We start from the raw sequence: 11,404 nt of genomic DNA on the forward strand, positions 1-11,404 counted from the left end.
AATAACTCCATTTGAAAGTGAATGGTTAGAAAGGAGGTTTCCAATCTGTGTGATATTATTGCCAAAAGTAATGACAAAAGCTCTCCTATAAGCACATTGAAAATATCAGAAAAAACATTTTCTAACCTGCTTGATTTAATAAGCTAGAAATTGACTAGCAAAACTCCAACAAATAATTTTGTTCTATGGATACATCGGATTGGAAAGTAAGCCCATGACTAGTCAGTATAGGTAATTCTGACTTTATTCATGGTCATCATGCGTCTTCATGGGGTCCCTTTTACAGTTAGAGCAGCCGTGAAAACCAAGGACCAAAATAAACTGCAGTTGGTGCCGAACCTCACAATTGTTCTATCATGAGGCACTAAAGCAAGACTTTCTGAAATATGAAGAATATTCAGTCTCATTGCATTCATTGAAAATATTATTATGAATAATGATTTCAATTTCAGCAAAAAGGCTAACATTATATTACAATTATGTAATAAAATTAAAATGTAAATATTGGTTATTTCATTTCTCATATGTTTTACAAGTTATATTTTAATTATATCTTACAATGAATGTAGCACATTAATTCATTTGTTATATATATATATGTGTGTGTGTGTGTGTATAAATTTTTTTCCTGATAGATATGTATGACCAAAAAATGTTGGCGGCCACTAGACTTGAGGTTCAAGGTTTATAAGGAATTATAGGACAGATGTAAAACTTCTTTTGAAAATATTTTCTGCAAGCATAATAATAATGATAGAAAATAGCGGAGAGGCAAAGTACAAGGCTACTGGCCAACATGATCAGTTAGGGCAATTAACTGCAAGCCAGTGCCAACAATGGATTTGATTAAAATGAGGATAGTTCAATTTTTTAAAAAGAGTGCCATCCAAGTTCTTCTCTATCCTCTTCAATGCCTTACTGAATAAACCCTTCAACTTTACTACTCATTGTCTGTTTGTCTGAATCTTCCTCTCCAACCTGACTGTACACCTCTTTGCCTCCCAAATTGAGCTGGTACTTGCTCAATTCCCTCAAACGTTTCTTTCCTACTCTCCATCTGAAACATCTGAAATGCCCTACCGTGTCCCACTGACCTTCTTGCTGTATCCAATTCCTACGCATTCTTCATGACCAAAGTCAGCTCTCTTCTCTCTTCTACAATCTTCAGACCACTTTAGCCCATAATTTTCTCTTTCCTTTCTAAACTAACAGCAGTTTCTATCTCTGCCACTCATTTGACAATCAACTATATAATGCATTGTGACAGCTCTGATATTACATTGTACCCTATCGTTATTCCTCTCTTCTGTTTTGAAGTTTCCTTTTTTTTCTATTTTTCTTCACCTTTTGCTTTATAACTGTAACTTCACCCAAAAATCCTTCAGGATGGGGTGATATTTCCCCTTTCTGTTATAGTCTTCCTTAGTCTGTGCTCAGCATGTAATTAGACTCAAAGAGGTGTGTAATAAATATTAGTTGTTATAATAAAAGACAAACACTGCCGTTTGATGTTGCGTTTCCTTACTTAAAATTAGAATAACAAAATATTATCATTGAGCTGATATAAGGATTAAGCGAACAATGTATGTAAAGTTAAAGGCAGAGTGCACACCACTTGGTAATTCTCTGTATGTTTCATATTCTCCAGGATTAACTCACTAGTGACTTTCATGTCACAAAGCTACCTGGTTGTTGCGAAGCAGCAGCTGGAAGGAATGAATGATTTGAGGCATACGTCATTCCTTTATTCACTTATGTTAGGCACTAAAGAGCAGGTTATACATTTTCATTTTAGTGTGCCTTCCCCTCTTCTTGATATATTAATGATTATCCTCTGAAGTTTTCTTCCTATGGTCAAGAGAAGGGATTATAATTTTCTTGACTCATTGATAATTGATGTTAATAGAACGATGGTTTCTCTGACAATTCAATATACTGTCCACCATGAAAAAAAGAAAAGACACAGACAGATACACCTGCAGTGGCCTTAATCAGACCTGAAACATCCTGCTGACAGATATTTAACTCATTTGTTCTGTTTGGCTGTCGGTCTGACACAATCACCATAATACAATATGAAGTGCTAATTATCATGAAATCCAATGATACAATTTACTGGGAAGGAAAAACCTTTATTTCCCTTTTTATTGGAAGCTGCTTGCTCCCTCTCTTAAATTTGATCAGCGTTTACTATGATAGAAGAGGAGACCACTGCATCGCACTAGCCTTGAGCCCTAACTAAAGCAAAGGACCGTTCATTCTCAATTTATGTTATTTTTCAGATAATTCAGCACATCACTGGGTGCTTAAGAGTTTCTGTTGGTAATAAAAGAAGACAAAACAAATTTGAGATCCTGCATCCCTTCAAATGAGGAGTCCAGCTGACTCGAATGATGAGCAGGCAGAGGCCAGCACCTTCTTCCTCCTGTGAGCTCTGAATCCATTTGTGTGTCCAAGTACTAAAGAGCTGGCCGTCCATTCCATCCTATTTCCTAAATTAAATGGGCTGGTCAGTTTCAATATTCTACCCAAGTCCAGATTTCTGAAAAAGCAAAGCCACCATTACTAGTGACTTCCCTGGGAAAGTGTGTGTGAATCCTGAAGTCTGGGCATGACCAATTGTCACCTGGTCTGGACTGCAGTTCCTAGGCCTACACCTAAGAATTACTGCTTTTCTTCAGAAATTGCCTCACTGTGGAGTCTTCTACTAGTCACCCATTCCTGCTATTGACCTAATCAAGGTCTGGTGACCCTGGAAAGCCACTTCCTTTTCTTTGTAGTTAACAATTGAGCAGCCACTTTTATACCTTGAGGCATCGTTTCAACTTTTCTTTGCCATATCTCCTAAACACTGAGCTTTCTTTCTGTTTCTCTTCACCCATTTCGCCTGGACATCCATGTGGTCTAAAACCCTGAAACTGTGGGTGGTGGGTAGGGAGTCAGAGGCACAGAATTGGTGTGTGAGAAGAGGGTGGGGAGGCGGTTGAGGGGAAGGGTGAGAAAAGAACAGAGCTCCCATGCTGCTCCTGGAATGAGCTTTCTGTCTTCCAGGCCATCAATCTTACCTCTTGCAATACTTAATCCCATATTCCTAGAGCTCTCAGAACACAGCAATGGGAGAAGAAAGGCAGGCAAATTTTTTTTCAGGGCACAAACCTCTTTAAAAAGTTCACTAACAATGTACAATGAATGAAATACTGAACATCCTGTATATTATTTTAAAAAGGGATATCAAACAACAGTGCAGGACTGTCTGGTTATATTACAGTGTCTGTCTTCTCATGTGTCAGCAACAAGTAATGCTGAAGGAGGCCTAATTATCATATTCACAGTGGTACAGGTAGTAAAACAGTTATGCTTTGCATTGCTCAGGATGTTCAGAGCTGAAATAGATAAACTATATGGGAGACTAGTAATAGGTAATTATTCTCTACTTACATATTCAGCCTCATAATTCTAAATTAAGGTAAGTGGAAAAAGCTTATAAAATATTCAAAGCTCCTTTATCTTTCCTCCTCCCTCTTATTAGAAACTGTGCATGAATTTGCATAGAATAAACTGAGCTCATAAATCAAAGAAGAAACTGCAAGAATGCTCTTTGTAAGTTATAATTTAAGGTTAACTGTAGCACATTTTGCTTACTGTATTATTAATGACTTTCGTTCACTCATGACAAGATTACATATTAAAAATTGTTGGTAGACAAAACTCAGTTCATAATCAATTTGCTTCTTAATGTGAGCAATCTGCGTGCATCCCTACGGCAGAGGCAGGTTTAGCGAGGATAATGGAAGGAGTGCCTTGGGAAGAATGGTTCTAACACCGTTGGGCTCCCTCAGGGGTGTGATTGACAGGCAACTTCAAAGGGGAATTAAGTGACTGGTGAAGGGCAAACCCTAGATGGCTCGGTGAGGGCTCAGGGCTGCTCCCTGGGGTTCTGGTATCAGACTCCACCCTAAAGGAGCCTGCTCTTTTTCAGTTTCTGCAATTCTACCTACGGTGCTTTATACTTTCCAACTACTTGCCCATGCTTGAAATGCTTTTATCCTTATAGCCTCATTTTTAAAATTTTTATCATATCTATTTACCAAGAAGTGTATTTCTTTTTACTATGAAACAGGCCCAATTTCCAATGCTTTCTCAAATCAGGTTTTCGGATTCTCTGGTCCTTCTCATTGTCTCTTGTTTGCCTTCCTTTTTTTCATCCTGTGTTCAGATTTTCAGCCAGTTCCTCTCTTTGCTCCTTGCTTCTGTGTCTTGGCATTTCTATTTCCTTTCGCTCTTTCTCCTTAACTCCAACAAAGCAATGCCATTTTATCTCTGCAGTTACAGCTTCCTGCCACCCCCTCTCCACCTCCTTGGCCCACCCAAGAGGAAAGTTTTTCATTATAATACATTTAGATACCAGCCGCTTTCTGATGCATGTGAAACAGAAAGACCTACACTCTCTCTTGGCTGGAGAAGCAGAGACATGGGCAGGATGTTCACAAATTATTTTACTGGAAATTAGCATGGGCGGGTTTGATATTGTGCTTGGATCTTGTGTTGTGGTCCTGGTTCTGCCTCGGGTACCTCTTTTGAGGGAGAATAATCCCTGATCTATGTATATTCCTGGGTGTCTTCTGAATATATAAGACATTTAAAAATGTTATATTGAAATGTGATATCATTTTATTTATTTTACTATTTTATATATTTTAGTATTTATTTTATTAATGTATTTTTATTCCTACTGGTATAGACTGAGATGAATTGCATTCATTTATATAGAGAATGTGTTGAAATTATGTCTAAAACCTTAAGCACACTGGAAACATTTGAGGTTTTAGCTGCTTGGGGTAAGAAACTGTTGATTGTAGACATAATGGTACCTAAACAATTGAGCAAGCATTGACTATAGACTCTAAAATATCACCATGGAGGATTGATGATAATTTTTATCTGATGCTTATTTCTAAGGCCTTGGGCCCACTTCCCATCTTATCCTCCCCAGCCTCATAGGTCTCCAACCCTGATTCCCTCCACAGGCAAGTACTCCTAGAAAACATGCAGAGGAGCCTCCTGCCATGCCAGAGGGGGTACAAAGAAAACTAATGTGTCAAGACAGGGCCTCTGGGCAGGAATGAAAAGAATCAAGACTGAGAAATGCAGGAGGTAGCATGGGGACTTGAAAGGAGAGATGATTCATTTCCGATGTAAAAAAAACCTAGGCCATTAATTAAACTAAAATTAAATACAGGTGATGAAATGAAAAGTCAAAAGAGACTCTGTTTTCCTCTGCCCAACCATTAAAATTGAGCCTTCTTAAGGAATGGATCCTCAGTTTTTTCTTACTTGACTCACCTGTTGGGTGACTTCATTACTCACTGGGCGTCAGCCCCATCTCTTAACTGATGACTGGCATCTCTAAGCATACTCTCCAGAGCTCAGGGCTGTGTTCCCAAGCTTCTCCCCTCCCTGCCATGCCACAGTTTCTGCCTCCTTGCAATTCCCACACAGTGCCTTGAAATTACAGTGTCTCAAACAGAACTCACCTTCTTCCCCATCCAAACAACTCCGTGGACTTTCTGTCTCTGTGCATGGCACTGTCATTCATCCAGCCCTCTAAACACCATCTTGTGAGTGTTTCTACTTTATCTGCCACCTCTGGGCTCCAGGCCCTCACAGTGCTATCCAGCATCTCCCAGATAGTTTCTCACTTGCAATGTCTGGGACTTGCCATGGTGCAATGTCTGGGACTCTCACTTCTGGGTCATTGCAGTGGGCTCTTTGCTGGTTCTTTTGCTGAAGGTATTTGCTCCCAGCCTACCATCTATACTGCCATAGAGTGAGCTTTCTAAAACCAACCTTTGGTCATGTCATTTTCCTTACTTAAAATTCTTCACTGGCTCCTGGTATGATAAATTCATATTTTTCAGCATGGTATATATAAAACTCCATGTCTACTCCTTTGCTAGCTTTCTATTATCTTCTACTTTTCAACTATACATTTCTTGAATTCAAATCAAACATCTCTCTCTCTCAATCCCCCACCTATTTTTCTCTACTATAGCACCTAAATTTTAGGCAGTAACTCCTTTTTCACGTTCAGCCAGAGGCAGAGCTTTTATTTCTGTGATGTTGCTAAAAATGTTAATTTAATTCATTAAAAATGTATCATGCATCTTTTATGAAATTCTAGGAGTTGGGGAAGTTGGGGATTGAAGGCGCAGTTGAGTAAAAGCAGAGAGGATGGGAAAACAGAGAAGACCCAGAGGACTCTGACAGTCTTTAAGCAACCCCCCGTCTTTCCAAGAGCACAGCAATCAGAAGCCCTGGGGAATAGTTCTGCTGAGCAGAGGCCACTCTGCCCTGAGACCAGTTGCAATCCTAGATGGCCTGACCTTCCTTTGAATGGAGACTGAGTAATGGATGCAAATGGATTGACTGGCACTTAAGAGCTATTTTCCGAGCTTTTCAACACAGAGGCACAATACCCAGAATCAACACTTGAAATGGGACTCTTGTTATTGCAGTGTTTATTTTTCATACGGTTATATAATCTAGCTGAGCTCACCTATGAGATTGTAGGCTCTCTCATTTGCGGAGGTCGGTTTGCCACAGGCAGGTATTTACTCTATTGCCATGAAGTCCATCAGAGAAAAAGGCCTTTATGTTAACTAAAGTACCACATTGCCTTTGGACCTTGGGGGGAACTGTGACACAGTACACTGGGAGAGAGAAGGCTCCATGCTGTCTACCTAGCCGAGTATTCCGTGTTCTTGTTTTGAGCAAAGCATCTCCAGAATGGGGGAGGAGAGAGAGGGAAATTAAGAAAAAAGGGAATGAAGAAAAAGAAAGACAGAAAACAGGCTTCTGTAATTCTGCTACTTGCTGGAAAGTCAGATAACAAAACTGTAAACATTACAATATAGCAATTGCTTCATAGCTCATTTGAAAGTTATCCTCTCCAAAGTCACAAAATCATTCATAATTAATTATCAATTGATTGACACAGACATATGCCATAGGAGTTCTGAGGGGATGAGATCAATGTGGATTGAGGCAGCACAAAGGGCCCTGAGAGAAGAATAGTGCTGAAATGTGGAATGGGAGGAACAGCGCTGCAAAGGTGGAAGGCAGTCGTGTCTTCTGGGTGATGTGAAGTTGCAGTTCCTTGATAATCCCAATCATGCAGACAGCTGGCTGAAGCATATACATCCCACATTTGTATGTGTGCACATCGCACATGCAGAAACCTTTTCGTGAGATTTGGACTGAAGTGCCCTAGATTGAGTCTTCTATTTTGTGTTCAAGTCTGTATTTTGTATGGTAGCACATAGAGTACCTCTTCATTTTTCCTCCTACTTGATTCCTTTCTGCTCGAGGGTGCTAAAAACTATGGATAATTTGTTGTGTATCCCTCCTGCCCTTTTCTATGCAGAGATAGATAGATAGATAGAGATACATATTCATGTGTGTACATATATTCATATGAATTTTAAACCTAAATGGGATCATCTATATACATGTGATTCTAATAAGTTGTTTAATATATTGCTTAAACATGGACCTTGATGAGATCCTTCCCTGTCAGTTGCCTTCGTTGTTTTTAGCTTGATGGTGTCCTATAATAGGAAGCCTCAGAATTTATTGAAGCAATATGTTACTGGTGGACGTTCAGGTGTTTCCAGTTTTTCTTTATAGGCATTAAAAAGTATATTGATACTTACAATTTTGGTTTAAGTATACATTTGTCTATAGGATAGGTTCACAAAAGCAGGATTACTAATTTTTAAAAAGCCAATGGTTTAAGTCCCATAAAGATTCTATTTATATTCCACCAAAGCATATACTGTGTTAGTAACCATTCTCCCATATCAGTGTTTGCAAAATTAATGTGTGAAAAATTTTATTTCATTACTGTTTTAAAATATGTTTTCTTGGTTACTAGTGAGTTTAACATCTTTTTATGTGATTGTTCATTTTATTTCTAAGTCTATTTTTATTGTCCCAAAGAAGCCATTTTTCTCATCTCTATCCCTCATTAATTAGAATTAAATCCTTTTGATTTCCACTGAATTTTTTTAACCATCAGATACCTAAGCCAAGTCATGTGAAAGTGTTAAGTGAGTTAAATAATCAATTGATCAATATGTATTTACTAGGCAATTAATGCCTCTAGTCTGTGCTGGATATTGTTGGGTATACAGCTCTGGCTTTTAAGAAGCTTATATGATCTTTTAGGGTGATAAGACTCAAACTGTAATCAATGACAGTACTACAGTTTACTAGACCCCAAGGGCTGTGGACAACCAGGGAAGAGAGAGGCTCTGTAGGTTAGAATAGCTAGGAAAAGCTTACTGAAGGAATTACAGTTCTGCTTGACCTTGAGAGATGGATGCTGGAGGAATGGAGTGCATTTTAGACCAGGGAGGTGAGCCAAGGTACTAAGTGGATTTCAGAGGGCAGCTAGGAGTGCAGCCATCCTGCAGCAGAGATTGTGGAGACCCACGGGAGTCTATGCATTGTTGAGCGGCTGTGAGCATGGACCCAGCCCCATTATATACACAGAAATTACTGTTTCCCTCCCTACTATGAGGGTCTGCCTCTGCCCATGCCCGTCTTGACCTACCTTCAGGAGGCTATGTCAGGGAGTTTGGCTTTCAGGCTCAGGGTTCAGGAGGACAGATAAGGACAGGGCATGGCTCTGCCCTTCCAAGCTCTCCTGGATCCCCCAGGAAGCCACTGGATCTGGAACCTGCCTAATTGAAGCCCCTAGAGCCTCATCATTTTGTCCAGAGGTGCCATTGCTGCAATTACTCTCTAAACCCAGAGTCAATTACTCACTGTGTGAATCACCCCCAAAAGATTGCTTTTCCTTTTCCATTAGTATCACGCATAATTGCACTCTGCGTGGTTCCTAAGCTCTTATTCCTGACTTCAATGTCCATGAGAATCTGGGTTGATTAGAAAGTCCCTTCATCTCCTATCACTGACCTCATCGACACTTTCCATAAGGTTTTTCACTATTTTCTTCATTAACAAAACACCCACCTCCTACCATTAATTATTCAGCTCCTTGTGAGGAAAGAATCGCTGTGTTTTCCCTGCTGATTTTTCCATATGTTCATCCTTTCTTCTTTCTTCTTTGTCTTCTTATTAACAGGAAATGTTAACACATATCCTAGAGTTGTAGGGATGGTTGATTTTGATACCACTGTACTTTGTCTTTTATAGCCACTATCCCTTGAGGACCCCATATTACCCCATCTCTTGGCTCTCAAGATTGCCATGGGCTAACCAAGATCTCAAGCTCTCTGTCTGATGCAATCTCAAGCTGCAGCTGACCCCTGTTTTCACTCTCCTCCTGCTGTTCAATGTAGCTGTCCCATGTATTGCCTGCCCTTGGGGCTTATCAAAGGGGATCAATCAATTCATCATCAATAATTTAACAGCGGCATACTACCATAGCATGAGTTAACAAAGGTAAGAGTCATGCTGTGCCCTCACAAGCAGCGACAGATAGGGAGAAGGAGAATAAGATAGAATAGGGTTGATCATAATGTGGGATATCAACCTAGCTAGATGAGAGAAGGGAGAAGGCAGTCCTCCATCTGGAATCCAAAAAGCAATAGTGACCTCATTTCACATTTAGGCCAGAACGCATATGCAAAAGGCTCAGTCTGGTAAAAAGACTCATTAGTAGGGAAATTTGGGTAGTGATGTTATTTCAAGAAAGTCAAAATGTATTGACCCTTGGAGACATTGCAGATGAAACACATATAGCAGCAAAGGAGTATATGGTGGGATGAGGTGTTGGAAGGGCAGAAAGAGCAGGAACATAAAACAACACAGTATGTAAAAATTCAAGACAAGGTGGTTGAGGTTATAGGCCCACGCACTAGGAAGTACTGGAAACCCAAGCTAAGGTGTCATCACTGAGAGTGAGCAAGCACAGCAGGGGCTTATAAGGAGGCATATAGGAGGCATATAGGTATTTGGGAAATACTACATGGTAGGTAGCACAACCAAGTCTAGAGTCACTTACTGGTGGATGTGAACCCACAAATTTGATGCTAGCCTTGTCCAGTGTTAGAATGAATACAACTTCATTCTTACCTCAAAGCAGCAGGATTTACCTAGGTTGACAGGCCCATGTTGCTGCTTATTAGAAAATAGATCCAAAGCCTAAACTCCAGCTATGCTTCAAAAATAGGAAGTCAAGAGGACTCAAGAATTTCAACATACAGTGAAAGCTGTGCTCAGCTTTAGTTGGAGTATTAGTTGGAGTTTTCCAGAGAAACAAAGCCAACAGAAGATCATGTATATACATATATATAATGTCTGGTTTCAAAACAATACAAGATGTCATGCAATTTGTAAATGAGAGGTATAGATAGCACTTCCAGAGTCACAAGAAGTAACTGTGGGCTGAGCTAGCCAATCATAGAGAGGTTGAGCTTCCTGAGGTCAATATCATTTCCAGACTTTAATCTCAGGACCTTGCACATAATAGATATGTAATCCACGCCTTTCCACACAGGGGAATGACGGGCAGAGCAGCGTCTTGATGCTATTGCGATGGATGCTCTTGCTAAAGGAGAAATTTTATTATGAAGAGAAGAGAGAGGTGAATACAGACCATGTGGAATTCCCAAGATGAAGATGGATGGAGGGAAGAGAAAAGCATCAAAGAACAGCATTCATGATATTAGTGATGATGATGATAACTTATTGAGCACTTTCTACAAAAATCATAGCTGACACTATTGAACACTTAGTGTCAGATATTACGTAATAAACTTTACATACTAATGAGGTTAAACATCTTTTTATGTGATTGGTTGTTTTATGTTTGAACTCCTCATAACAGTACCGTAAGTAAAATATTATTGTTTCCTCTCTTTATGTAAGGCAATTGAAGCTTGGAGAGGGTAAGTAATTTGCCTAGGAATGCACAGATAATAAGCAGCTGAGCTGGATTTAATGTCACATTTGTCTAATGTGAGCTATGAGCACTTACCTCTACTAGAAGCCCTCTTATGTCGTGTAAAGGGAACTGGTCATTGTAGATTAATCAAAATACTTAAATGCTCTTTCCAGGAGTAAAAAATCTTTGTCTGGATTCTAACATCTCTCTCTCTCTCCACTAGCATTTTATTTTCAGGCAAGACGCACTCTGCTCTTTTTCTCTGCATAAACCATAACCATGATGCCTCATCTACTATTTCCCATTTTGATTTCTTTAAAGTAATGCTAAATGTCATGAAAGATGACACTTAAGAGTTTTGTGATGTTTTTCTCCCTACAACTAACATCTCTAATTCAACAGGGTTTGTTGTGCTGTTTTCCTCAAATTGCCCTCATCAAATGTTTACAATTGAGTTTTCACGAAAAAAATAATTCTGTTTCTTGCATTCAT

General features: G+C 39.5%; 1 long non-coding RNA gene across 1 annotated transcript; it reads left to right on the forward strand.

Moving 5' to 3' along the window:
• The first annotated feature begins 2,282 nt into the window (after positions 1-2,282).
• LOC129051549 (uncharacterized) lies at positions 2,283-10,803 on the forward strand. The gene is made up of 4 exons (XR_008515910.1): positions 2,283-2,427; positions 3,530-3,600; positions 9,220-9,468; positions 10,526-10,803. It is a non-coding gene; the product is annotated as an uncharacterized LOC129051549 (long non-coding RNA).
• The last annotated feature ends 601 nt before the right edge of the window (positions 10,804-11,404 follow it).

The sequence above is a fragment of the Pongo abelii genome, chromosome 17 (assembly GCF_028885655.2).
Source record: "Pongo abelii isolate AG06213 chromosome 17, NHGRI_mPonAbe1-v2.0_pri, whole genome shotgun sequence".
NCBI lineage: Eukaryota > Metazoa > Chordata > Mammalia > Primates > Hominidae > Pongo > Pongo abelii.